Raw genomic sequence first — 14,641 nt, forward strand, 5'->3', positions numbered from 1 at the left:
GGGATCTTTCTTTGCAAGAGCAGAGATCTGTTTCCAGATCTGTGAATATGATGCTGTGTTTGCTGATTTTTCCCCTACCTTATATTTGCTCTCATCCTACAGCTCTTTTCTCAAAGATGGCACCAGAGGCTTGAAAAACCTAGTTTTACAATTCTCCACCCCTTTACAAATATTGGATGAATCCATTTGTCAGGTGGGATTACATTTTCCCTATTACATAAATAAGGCAATGCAAAGAAAAATGTGAACTCTGTTAGTACCTTTTCTGGATTGACGTATTTTCTCTCCTGCTCTGTGAAGTCAGCCTCAAAAATTTCCATTGACTACCATGGAAACTGCACTGGGCCAGTAGTAGCCATAGTGATGCCAGATGGTAAGAAGCTATGCATATGACTGAGATGGAGAATTGCTCACTGAATACTAAATTCAGATGAGTGCATTGGATGCAAAGTAATCAGAACTGAGCCATCTTTTAACCTAGTAAAAAATACTGCAAATATTTCGTGAGAAATTAAAGCAAAATAAAACTGTGCTCAATGATGCAACCACTTATCCACTATCAGTGGTGTAGTTTCAGCCATTCACTGGATGGGTTCCCCTTCTCATGAAAACATGCAAAAGAAAGAAAAAGAGAAAAAAAGTTCAGGAGAGCTGATTTGACTAAGATGAATGCTGAGCAGCGGAACTGGCAGGCTCAATGAACTGTAAATAGGAGATGAAACCTTTGAAATCCATGTCAGTACTTCAAGATTGACTTCAAATCAGTGGTGACCCACAGCCATTATAATACCTGGGTGAGATTTTTGGTTGGCTTTGTATTCTTAATCCAATTAAGAACAATTGTTCACATCAAGCAATTAAAAACCCAAACCTGCACTCTCAGTTAGTTGAAAGAAATAAACCCCCTAAATCTCATTTAAGTAATTGTGTCCTTGTCAAAAACCTGGAATTAAAAGGACCAAGACTTCCTTCCTATATAGCTCTAATAATAAACCTCAGTGCCTGGATATTACAAGGAGGACAGCCAAGGAGAAATTTCATGAATGTGTTAACTGTCATCTGGGATAAGAAAATTGGTAGAATGGAGAGAAATTTTTTTTTATCTTGTAAATTGTATGACTATTTTTGCACTATTTTTGTTGTTTGTTTTTCTCTGAAAACCACTTAGAAAACTCTGCTTGTGCAGAAAACCAGCAAAATCAGTGTAGACTTCACCAGGCAGGGAAAAATTTGCAATGTCCAGTTATCACCCTGCCCAATAATTTTATTTACTTTGCAAGAGATAGACAGAAAATCGTTACCTCTAGAAAGGTCTCTTGCTGGTGACAACGAAGAGATGAAGTTGAAAGGAAAAGCAACATTTCAGATAGTTTCCTTTCATGAAAAAGTTTCAAGGTTCTCTTTCAAGAACCAATGTTAGACAGGGAGAGAAACAAAAATTACTCTCCTCTTTGATGATTAAAAAAATAATAGAAAAAGCCATTTCAGTAAAGCTGCAATAAGAAAGAAGAAAAAAGGCAGAGTTACTCACCCTGGATGCAGCTGGAGGAGCAGCCAACATGGTGATACTAAGAACAGCTTGAAAATGTTTCTCCACACACAAATTGAATTCATGAGGGAATATATTTTTGCTATTGCTCTTAAAATTAGCGAGTGGATGATCTTCCCAGGTGAGCTAGGCACTTACCTGATTTTCAGTGTATTTATTTCCTCAGGAAGAGACACTGACATAATGGCCATTCTGTGCAATGCAAATCCCACTAAATCATTGATATTTTAAGTTCAGCAGCTGACCTTGCATTGGTTGCTTACAAATGCAGGCAAAGAGACCACAGTGATTGCAGCAGTAAATCGAACTCATGTCTCAAATTGGGTTGAAGATGCAGTTTGACAAGTGCTGCTTAAACAAACCTGAGCACATCAGTTATTTTCAAATGATTTACTCGTTACAGACATTTATAACACAACAGCCAACAATCAGTCATTAGTACACAGCAGAGGAAGTTTTCTCCGGGGTATTATGTATCGTGTTTGGACAGTTAGAACTCACCACTATTATTTATTCCTAGCACCATAAATTATTCTTCTCGAAATGAACCTGAGTCATGTAAATGCTGACTTGGACACTACCAGAGGCCTCTCCTTTCCTGCAGCATGTACATTTCCTTTCTAACAAACTTCCTGCCTAAAAAGGGAAATCCAAAGGCTAGCAGAGCTTAGGGGTTTAAAATCAATACCCTGGAGGCAGAGGGGAAAGCAGTTTGGTTAACATTTGCTGTGTGCCTTTCAAGGCTCTAAATTTAAGGGCTTAAGTTGTTCCAGCACTGCAAAGCAGCACCACTAGTGCCTGTGAGTGACTTTTGTACTGGTTTAAGCATAAAATTATTTTTCACAGGCTTTTTCCTTCCTCTTTTTTTTTTTTTTTAAACATAATTTGAGTAACTATGCATGGTGCCACTTATAGCAAGGAAACCAGAAGCGGTCAAGCAGACAGAGTCAGCTCTCTGCACAGGGAAACGGTTTTTAGGATACAGATGCTGTTCATATTCCCAGTATGATGCAATCTGATAGAAACTGGGCTATAATACCAGTGCAGTTTATGCAAACCTTCTGATGGGCAGTGATGCTGTCTCGTGGACGTTTTTAAACAGGAATTGGATTTAAACCAGACTGAAAAGCTCCCTGAGAGTTGTTATAACCAGCCAGAACTGGTACTGAATTATCCTGAATTATCACTAAATTGAAGCCATTTCACAATGCCTTTGTGGTGGTCCATTCCCACAGACACTTCCACAAATAGTAGATGAAAGAAAGATTGTCATTGTTAACAGTGGAGGGGAAAAACTACCAAACCAAAACAAGAAAAACCAAAGTCAAACCACAACCATGCTGCTTTCTGCTATATTCTGGATTAACCTGATTTTGAAGAACAGTTAGGCAGAGGTACCAAGGATGAACTGACAGGAGAGAAACTGAGTTGCACTCATAGGTCCAAGAGCTCTACCTAGGCTCACCCAGATCCCACTGAAATAAACTAATAATGCAATGCTCTCTGAAGTTATCAGCATTGTTGCAGAGCATTTTAGTGGGCAGCCCCTAAGCACAGACCATTATGTTATGTCCCTCAGTCTCCACAACAACGCTAGTAATATCCCAGTGTGTCATGGGGACCAAGTATCCCACACACAGAATGTGGTCCAAACAATGACTGAGTTGGAAATTTCAGTGGCAAGTTGAATTTCTCAATGTTTAGTTCTTCCTCTGTTGCTCAGCCTCTCATGAACACACAGACCATCTCCGGTCTAACATTCCCAGAGATAATTGTGCTACAACTTCTGTATCTGCCTTATGCAAACACACAGGGCAGAAGCATTGTGTTCTGGGGCCAACTGCCTGCTCAAATCTCTGACAGCTTCATTGTCATGCCACGGGAGGAGTAGGTACCTCTGAAAATAACTTGAAAATGACTTTATCGTTATTTTAGGCCTCACTGACGTTTCTTTGGGATTTTCTGTCTGCAGCTCCACCAGACACTGCTGAGAGAGAAGCAATTCTATTGACAAGCTGTCCCTGTAGCATGCTGGAAGTGCGACGTTATACCTCATTTGGGCATTTTGGAGATGTCTTCTTGTCTCACTTATTTGGTAAAATTTATCTCACACATACTGGAAACACACGTGTTGAAGAAAATCATTGTTGTTACTCAGCTCACATAAACACTGCAGAAGGGATTGGCAAATAAAAGAGCTGATCTCCACTGATTGCTGCAGCCAGAAAATGCCTTTGGTTAATTGTTTCTCCAGAGCCTTCAAGAATATGAGACAGGCAGTTTTGATTTAATTTTAAATATGTATATCTTTAACTGCTTTGATAATTTTTTCTATGCTTAGATCTCTCTGCTTTTTGTTTTGAGATAGGACCAAAACCAGGCAGCCACTGTCTGAGTCACGTTAATCTACTATTACCTTTATCATTAAAGCTTGAAGAGACAGAAGCTCCTACAGACTAAAATCAAACAAGATCAATTTTTGCAAGGTCAGTAAGACCAAATAATGTGAACAACTATCAAGAGACAGATCTTTGATTAATATAAGTTTAACCAATGGTATACACTAATCAAGGGCATGGCCCTGAGGTTTGGTATTTCTTCTGCAGGCCCTTAGCTTTGAACATCTGAGGTCCCTATTTACCCATTTCCTTGCAGAGAAAGTTTCCTACTTAAACACTGTCAGGGCTCTTTACATAGCACAGGAATTCCAGGATTCAGATTCACTCAGGGTCTTGCTGAAGTGAGTAATTTATTATTTCAAATAATTGTTCAGCTATACTTATATGTTTGCTACCATTCTACCAGCTTTTGAACTTTTTTGTTTTTTTTCTTTCTCAGGACATGATCTTTGCAGGAAAGGGCTGCACAACCAAGACATCTGCTAAAGAAATAATTAGTTTCACACAGGAAAAGTAAATATGCTGGCAAATGTCTTACATGTCTGTTTATTTGGGAGAATGTCTATGGCTGTGACTTACGTGAAATACACCAAAAGAAGACAAAACGTCAACACCTTGGTTGACAAATATAAAAAAAGAGGGTTATCCTAAACTGAAAGTCCTTTTTGTCTGTAGGAGAATGCCTGCAGTTCCACTTGCTGCAGAGGAAAGCCAGGAGCACAGGAATTGAAGAGCTCTCCTGCCACACCTCACAGTTTGTCCTCCCATCACCAGCCTGGGTGGGATGCAGCTGCCTAGATGTTTGTTTATGAAACTCCCAAGCTTGGCTCATCAGGCTGTACTGCCTGAGCCAACAGCCAAGTCCTCCCCCATGACTCATCCCAGCGACTCCTGGAGAGCCAGCAGAGGGAAGGCTTTTTCCCCCCAGTGTGAATAACAACTCCATTTTCAGCACTTCATTAACTATTGCAGCTGCAAGAGAATCATTTTAAGCTGGGAAATGAAAAAAAAAACACAAAAAACAAACACACAAAAAACCAAACACAAAAACACAAACCCCAGCAGAGCCCCAAACTGAACTATAGGCTCTGCAAGATGGTTTAACCAGTGGCTCTTCTCCCATCTGAAACATGTTTGCTTACAGATCAGATCTCATCAATGCTGCATCAAGTTGCCACATCCATCACTGAGGAGAGGACAATTCTTCACACCATTTTTAAACGTCTTAGCACCCTTTTTACCTCAATGTTTACAGCTAACAGATATACCAGATCCAGTAAGACATCAACTTCTCCCATCCCTCCAAGTTTCAGAATCAAATCAGTTGCTGTGGTCTGGGCTTCTTGAAAATTTGAATTTCAGAATGGACCACAACACACTGCACTTGGCCTCTCCCACTGGCAGGTGGTCCATAACCAAAATCATGGTGGACCTGTTTGCACATCTATTTTGCATCTCATCTGGTTTTGGATTTTCCCTAACCACATTGACCTTAGGCCATAAAATATCACTGATCACTATGGACAAAGGCAATGCAACGGCACATCACAAAATCACAGAATCATTTAGGTTGGAAAAGACCTCCACAATTCTCTCAAAGTCTCCCTGAAAGGCAGCTCATCTTCAGCTTGTGACCATCATCTTCATAGGATGCAGAAAAACAGGCCATAGCTTGGCCTGTACAGCTCTTGTGGCCATGGCTTCTCCATTATTACTGTCAGTAGAATATTAATTCCAGAATATTACTAAGATGGTTTTGTGATTTCCTGGCTGCTGTGCAGCTGAGGTAAATTGGAGCTGTGAGTACACAGCAGCTTAAAAAACCCACAGCTTAGATCAAACGATATCAATGAGTTTGGATGGTCAGAACATGAACCATAAGCAAGCAGGCACATCTCAGGATGATGAAACTCAGGGGTTTGCCTCAGAGCAGGCAAAGAGTGCATGTAAGAAAAACCAGTACAGAAAGTACAAACCAGTAAATTTAATTATTCAACAGAGAACTTGAGTTTTCCTGCAGGAGTTTTGTTTCTTATTTTTTTCTTTTTAATTTTTCTTAAATAAGAGCTGTTGCTGGACTGTTCAATTTGCATTAGTAAACGAATTATGCACACTAGCTAAGAATCACACTGCGAAGTGAAGTTTTGAATAGAATACAGGATGTATTAGATTGGGGAAAATTTAGACTACACAAAATCTCAGTTGTTCCTTTCAGTAGATTTGCTGTAAAAGGGCTTTTTTACTAATCCTACCAGCTGACACTTTCTGAGTCTGCACCCTTCAAGCTGTTTTTATCATTATATAATAAGAATTTAAAAACTCATAAACCTCGAACTAGCCAATTCATAGATTTTCCTGTCATTTTTGAGCTCACATTTTTAAATAGTTGTTAAAGCATCAAGCCACGTTTGGTATCAGGATAGGAACATGCAGAGTCAGGATACTACATGCAGCCAGATACCAGCAGCAGGAATGCTAAAAACAGGAAATCCATGAGGTTCTTACAAGAATTTTAACTCACTGCTCAGCCCTAAGTGGTGCAAGTGTGTAATTCACAGTTGTATATACACACCTGGAAAATTATGGATGGATCAATGAACTTTTCTTACAGGGAGCTGCACATTTCAATGAACACCTACCAGGATGAAAGATGAAGATAGTGATGACAATTACAGAAATAAACAAAACCACATGAAATATATACTTCAATTTGAAAGAGACCCAAAAAGAAAGACTCTTGTTAAATGTTCTAAGCTGTGAAATTGCCTCTTTAGTGTAAACTAAATATGTTTTAAAAGTATATATATTTTTACTCTCTCTCACACACACACAACCCCCTGCAAAAATGAAGCTGTGTTTCTCTCTACTAACATCTTCTGGATCTTGACAGTCCAATTTTCTTCGTTTGACTTGAATATTTGCTAAAAGCACACAACTGGCGAATGCAGAAAGGCAGGTATCCTGATTGCCTGGCTAATGGACTACATCGTGTTGGCAATGGCTGTCGTTTCCACACTGACCTAGGAGGGGAGACCTCTCAGGGGAAGATGATTGAATAATGTCACACGAATTCTGTGTTTTTGCAGCTGAACTGCACATCATTCTCTGTGTTTTTGCAGCTGGAATACCTAATTTGTCTTATTATCCACACCATATAGAATCTCCCAAACAATAGATGTATCAGAATAAAAAAGTATATAAACTATTACAGTACATTTTGCCATTTTTTTTTGTTGGTGTGGCAAAAGATTGCCTCATTCAACTTGGTGCAGGGCAGAGAATCACCTATAACAGACACGTGTCAGTTGTAGTGACATGAACAGCCTGAGCATCTCTGTGAACTTGTTACCCCACCAGGTAACTTTGGGACTGGTAGCTGGATTAGTTATGCTAGTTTAGCACATGCACTGACTTGGCTTAATGGGACCCAAAATCTCGATGAGGGGCTCTAAACACAGAGTTCAACTCTTACCTAAACAGCAACAGGGAATAGGATGGTTGGCTGAGAAAAAAGCCTCAGTGCTCAGACTAATTCACTTCAGCTAATGTGGAAGAACCCACAGCAGGAAGAGCACATCAGTGACTGCAAATACTTCAGACTGGAAGGATGGAAGTCTGGAATTAGTTCCTTTCCCTCATCTTCATTTTAAAACAAAACACTTTAGAAACTAAAAGAAATATTGTTCTTAAAAGCCAGAGAATTTCCATGGACAGTTCAGAGTTTTTCTCTGGCTTAGGACTGTCGCAGTCATCACAAGCTTGTGTTCAGCCTCAAGGGCACCACCCTAAAAAGGGGAGCACAGTGGCAGTATTTTAGAGGAACTCTCTCTAAGCTGAGGTTCTTACCTGTGGTTGATCTTCACAAAACTAACACAACGTGCTTTTTTACCTCTGAAGCTCCACAAACAAAACAGGAAGATGGCTATATCTACTTATCATTGTCTAAACAAAGCCAGTTTTAAAAGCAGAGCTCAAGGAACTTTATGAAAAAGTAGGATTTTGTGCTGGATGTCTTTTCTGTAGTAAATCCAGTGTCTCTTGCTGCAGTGGGTTTGTCCCAGTGATGGGATAGTGGCACCACTGCAGGATGGAAGGTAACTGGGTCCCTTCTGCATTGCAAGGAGTCTCATTTGTCACTCAAATTTCAGAGAAACACACAGATCACAGATGTGCGTCTGTTTAAGTCATGATGCCACAAGGAAAAAGAGCTGGCGAAACTACATGAACAGCTGAAAATGAAGAATATCCTTCCCTGGCCATTTACTATGAAGTATCAGCATTGAGGAGCAACCAAACCAGTGTCACAATAAGGTCTGGCTGCCCAGTCATTGCCAGAGATCTTTCAAGTGAGGATTACAGTCTATTACTCCAAATACACCTTGAGAGAAAAAACCAAACCAAAACCAACCATTAATCCAATAGAAAAAACCCAAACAACAAATCCCCAAACTAATTTCAAATATCTACATTGTTGCCTGTTTATCTTCACTTAAATCAGCTGATTCTTACCTTGTTTAGGTCACTATGGAAACTGCATAGTTTTTAATTTGCAGAGGAGAGTGTAGTACTAAATGCTAATTGAATATTGATAGCCTGGGAGCCTCCCAACTGTCTTTTTACAGACTCGTAGAAACGCTTACTAGACACGGGAAGTGAATGAAACCTGTAGAAAATAGGAGGAAAAGAAATCACCTTCCCTAGTTCTCTGGTTCTACTGGAGAAGATGAAATACATATTACTTTACAAATAACTAGTTTGAGAAACATAATCCGGTTTAAGTTTGTTTTTTTTTCTTTTTTCCTTACTCTTTTCCAGTGTTTCCCATTTAGGAAAAAAAAGAGTCTCATATGTAAAAAACTACTCAAACCTGGAAAAGTCAGCACTTTTTTCCCCCTTTACTCCAATCTGACAGTGAATTTCTCTAAAGGCTTCTAGATTTAGCCTCGTGCACTCTTTCCTCCTAGATCCTTTGCTATGGCTCTGTCTCATGTGAATTCAGAAGCTGCATCTATTTTAGATGCAAGAAGGAGAGATTGTCTGCAAAAAAAGTTTATATAAAAAAGGGCAAAGCAGCCTCCTTTAGCCTCTGACAAAGGGATGACAGCTCTTACACTACCACATGAAAGACCGAGGGGGTGCAAGACGGGAGATGGAACAGCAGGTTTTCACTTTCTATGCTACAGCTATTAATCTCTTTAATAGAGGCAAAGCACTTTCAGGGCTGACACCCGTATGAATTTTGCAGGACTCTCTGCTGTTCCTGGCTTAGCACCACTAATTAATAGGTCCTCTGCTAAGCGGCAGGCTGAGCCCCTGGGGTGATTAGCGCGGCAGCTCTGGCTCGATGAGGTGATGCCAAGCCATTAGGTGCTGTGATATTACAGCCTCAGCGTCTCCAGTGCTCTGGCCCCGTGTCCAGGAGGGGAAATCTGAGAGCACTTGCATCAGCAAAGTCTGACTCGTTAGTCTGGTGCCAAAGCCATCCCCTCGCTATTGGCTCAGCTCTCCTGCTTGCTGAGATAAGGTCCACACACACATCTCGCCGAGGTCCCTGGCTCAGCACTCCCATCCTGCTAAGGCAAAGTGCTTTTGGTTTCTTGCTGAACATGTGTAGTTTACTGTCGTGGTGCCAAGAGGTTAACAAACCTTGACAGCTTAGCTGGTCCTTCCTGAAACCTGACAAGTCCAAAGGACATGAATGGCACATGCCCTCTGCAGTGTCGGAGGGCAAGGCTTCCTGACAGCTGCTATGCTTTCAAGCATGTAACCCTCATTGCTTCTCAGGGATTTAGTCGTCTGAGTGGTCTGGGTAGAAAAATAGAAAGACAAACCCTGTCTGCACTGCTCTCTCTGCAAGGTGATTACATCACCCGACAGCAGGATTACCTGAGAGCCACAATCCCCTCCTAAAACAGCTTCTCAAACTGCAATTTAATTCAACTTGAAGCTGAGCAGACAGACCTCAATATACCTCAATATACCTGAGGCAAGTCCAATCCCATGTCTGAATAGCCCAATCCCCATCAAGTCTAGACATGAAAAGCCCTCTGTACTCCTTGCCCAGTGTACTTCCAAGTGCCCTCCAAAACCTTTCTCCATGGCAGCCAGTCTTGCAAGTGGATTATTTTTTTTGTGCATTTATATATGCCTTTACACGTGCTGCAAGGTGTAATATTTAAGATGTAACATGTAAGTTCAAAGCAAAACATAACATTCTTTCTGTTTACACATTGGTTTGCAGAAAAAGAAATGAGTGTCATTTCCCTCTTGAACATTTCAACAAATCAAGAATTCCAAGCACTTTTCCTGCGACGGCAGGGAAAACAAAACAAAACAAACTTGGAGTACCTTTCTCCTTCCTTGCTTGCTGATATTTTATGCATTCATTGATTCAGTCTAAGCTGGGAGAAAGGATTTTTGCTTGCAAGTGGTGCATGTTAAGACATGTCCTGCAGGTCTGGAGCCTGCCAGGGTCTGGAGCCTGCCAGGGTTGACCTCTGAACACACCAGCTCCTGCTGAGCACCACCAGCTCTCTGTTCACCTCAGTAATGAACTGCTACCACCCCCAGCTAGAGGTTGTTTTTCATCTATCCAAAAGGGCTAGATGGAAAAATGTCTCTCATGTTTTAAGGCCAGAATTAACTGTTAGGGTTGTCTACTCTAACTCTGTGAATTCACCACCTCAGGCAACAATAATCACACCAGAAAGTCTCATTTCAAAATGATGATCTCTTAGTAGACCAGAGAAAATCTGTGAGAAAATGATAAATTAAGTCCTGCTATAAATATGTCTAGATAAAGTGAATAAACTACACATCTAGGAAGGCGGTTTTGGTAGTCACTTATATTAAGTATTTAAAATTTACCCCAAATTTCAAATTTGAACTTGCATTTCCTAAGTTTTCAGAAGCTGCATATTGAAATACCCCTGCTAAATTAGAAAGCTTGTTAGGATCAGAGTGAGATCCTCTACCAAGAAGATATTATCTGCCATCTGCTGTGGAAGAGGCAGGTCAGGCATTTTTTGAGTGCTCTCCCAACTTGGGGAATCACGTCTGGAGCTCCTTGCTCACACACAGACAGCTATGAGCAGGCTGGGGGGGTTAGTAATATGCAAGAAAGAAAGAAGATGTTGCAATGCACTCTAAAATTTTGCAGTAATTTTCAAGACATAAATAGAGAGAAGGGATGAAAGGTGTTCTAAACATTGGGGGTTTTTTGTTTGTTTGTTTGCTTTTCTGGGGCAGAAAGAGATGCATTAGTTTCACTTCACCTACAAAACTTTCCTGGGCAACAATTTGAGTCTTTCTGTCCTCACTACTGGTCCACTCTTCATGGCACCTTTCCAGATATTCTAGACTAAATATTTCTCACTGGATACCTGCAAAGATCAAGCACAAATCTGGAACAACCCTGAAGCTGTGAAAGGGAAACAGGTCGCCACCCTCTCTCCTGTTTAGCTGGAAGTGCGTTGCATTTTGGGGCAGAGGGGGAGAGAAGGTTTGAAAGTGAAAAATAAAGTAAAGTAATGGAAAATATTTAATGAATTCCAGATGATTCACCAACAGCTCAGCTTGAAATGCAGAGGGGAACTGACAGATAGAGAAGGAAGTGCAAATTAGATAAGCAATAAAGCAGGGGAGCTGCACAACCACAAATTCTCTTCAGATTTCTCAGAAGTCAGTGTTTAGACTTGGCTTTGAAATGATATAATGGGCACATTTTACTTGATATCTTACTAGCAACTGACCCAAATCACAGTGCACTTTAGTGCTCCAGTGTTCTAATAAGTATTTGCTTCAAAACCACAGTTCAGATCTCCCTGTGAATTTTATCAAGTACACATCATATCAAAGGATAAGTATTTGTCGAAGCCTTTATTCAGCCACAAAGCAGGGGGAAGGTTTGTTTAAAGACTGTCAAGTTGCACCTGCTGGCTCACACTGGGAGGATGAAAGGAACAACTGGAATGTCTGTCACTGTTGAATTTTATTTTTCATTTCCTAAAGTATTTTTAACCAATGTGAAAAGACCTGTTGTATTACAAAAGCAGAATGTTGCTATAAGCCTATTCAGAGCCCTTCAAATGAGGAGATAATAGATTTGTGGCTAATAAAGTGGTACTTGTCTGTGAAGCAAAAGAGTGGAATTAGGATGGCATGTTAGCAAGATGTGGATGCCATGCATGCTAAAGCAGCCTGAAGTATTTTAAGGCCTTTGCTATGTCACACTTTCAATATATTAACCCATAAATTTGCAGTAAACATGGGATTGTCCTTTTGCCCTCATGAGCACCCACAGTTCTATGGGGTATAGCTTCCCTCTGGACATGGCGAGGGAGAGGAAGCTTTGTTTCCGCCTTTCAAATTCATCCAGAAGGATTTCACCAGCACAGAAGGAAGCAGGGAGCTGGTGCAGGCAGCATTCTCCTCCCAGGGCAGGCAGGGAAGCACAACTCTGTGATGGAGCAGGACTGAGTACAAAGTAAATTCATAGGCCTATAGCATAGACGATCCAGAACTTCAGATGTCCTTGTTCCCTGAGCTCAGTGCCTGCATGTAGTAAAATTATGAGCACGTGCACAGAATAAAACAGGGATTTTTCTATAAAACAATAGTTTATAGGAATAAAAAAGGGGGTGGATTGATGTAAGGACAAGTGTGATGGATGGACTTGGCCCTTCTGTGCCTCTTTCCACTTTGCTGTGGAGCTGAGCTCAGCTGCAAAAGGATCTCAGCACCTCATTCTTTTTAGAGTTCACTCTGCTGAAGCCCTACACAAGGAACAGAGGGGATGTTCTCCCTGGCAGGCAAAGACTCACGTTAAGCAGGATAGTCTACAGTGAGATGCAGACATTAGATCTATTTAATAAACCTCAGCTGTTTTCACAGGAGCACGTGGGATGTCAGAGAGTAGAAAACAGAGCTGCCTTTACTGCAGTCCCACAGCACTTTCTCCCCTTCCCTGCACAGTAAGGGATTATAGAGTGGAAACTAACATTAGTCAACACAACTCCAATCAGCCAGTCTGAGAACGAGGGGCTCAGAAAACCAATGAGAGAGGGTTCTCTGGTTTTTGTCATCCACATTAACAACTGTCTTCAAAATTGTTTCCCAGGCTTTGTCTTTTTTGCTGTTATGAAGTTAATTTTCAGCTTATTGCCTCTTTTCGTCTATACACTGTGTTGGGAAAGAGCAAGTTGCTCCGGATTTGCAAACTGCTTAAAAGATGCCGATTCCTTCAGGGGTTACCTTACTTCCACTTATGAAAGTGTTCATAGCAAGTGTCTCCTAAGTCCAGCTGGTTATAAGAAATGGAATCAAGTTACCAAATCAGATAGCAATTTTTTCCCTTTTCAGGTGTTAAAACAGAGTGCTCTAAGCAGCCCCCAGATACCAGCTATGCCCTGGAGACAGTTTATCTTTTCTAAAATATCGGCAGAGGAGACAGGTAACACAGAGCTACTGATGGCAGCACACAGAGTATTCCTTTGTTAAGTTACTAGCCCTAATTAGAACTTGGCTCAAGTCAAGCCCTTGGATCAGGTACAGCAAAACTCTGCTGCTCTCTGAATCCAGACACGATGTTTAGACATGATCCAACTTCCAGTTCAGCCCAGCATTGTGCTCACTTGGAAGGGGATGGGACTCATCTCTAATCCAAGCCAGCCTGATCGGAGGCTGTCGAAAGTTGCCATCTGCTGCCTGATTTGTGGCCTGATGAAAAGAGATTTCTGTTCTGTCCTGCTCTTCCAGAAGGAGGATGGAAGTACCAGCAATTTCTGCAACCAGTAGAAGTGAAAATCCCAAACTAAACAGTTATATTTAAGTTATTTATTCAGCTTAATTTTTTTTTTTTTTACCGTTTCAGATTTATGAACAGGCTAAAGCACATCCCTCACACCTCTAAATCCTGGTCCCTTGAACCCATTCCAAACATGTTTACATTTCTAACTACACATGGAAAATATTAGAGAATTCTCCCAGGAATTGCTAATTTTGTTCATCCACATCCCCTTCAGCTTTTAAAAAAAGGAAATAATATTACAAATTACTAGACTGGAGGACTAGGTTCATGAATTTCCTTAAGTTAAAAGGGTTATAGGCTTCCACATGGTGGATAAGCTCTTGCCCTGTCTCACAGTCACTGCTTTAAACTCAGCACAGTGTCCTGTGTCATGTGACTCTTCTTGCCCTGCTGTTTCTGCATGCACTGAAAAGCAAGTAGAGAAATAAACTTCCCTGAAGCTGATTTTTTTTTAATTTTATTTTTTTTTTTTTTAAACCTTAGCCATATATTTTTTCTGTTTCTGATGAAGTCAAGATATTTTTACTAAGTCCCTTAAAAAAGCAAATGATATTCATAAACTTTCCTGTTTCAAACATAAATTCCTCTGGTTATAAGGCTTAAAAACACACTGTGAGCTTCAGCCAAAGTCTAAGTCATGTTAAGTTTCCTCTGTGGTATGGAGTGTTTTAAGCTGTGTATTTGTTCGATGTTTTTAGCATCCACCAGGCGGTTTCATCCTGCTGTGCCAAGGATACAGGGAATCTAAAGGCAATGCCAAAGGTGAATATTATAGTTCTGAGCTTCATTAGTAGATAGCGAGATAGAAGAGAAACTTTATTAGCATCCTCACTCTCATCAGGAGAACAGATAGAATCATAGAATGATGCTAAAGATCCATCCCCA

Source organism: Pseudopipra pipra, chromosome 2, assembly GCF_036250125.1.
Source record: "Pseudopipra pipra isolate bDixPip1 chromosome 2, bDixPip1.hap1, whole genome shotgun sequence".
Lineage (NCBI taxonomy): Eukaryota > Metazoa > Chordata > Aves > Passeriformes > Pipridae > Pseudopipra > Pseudopipra pipra.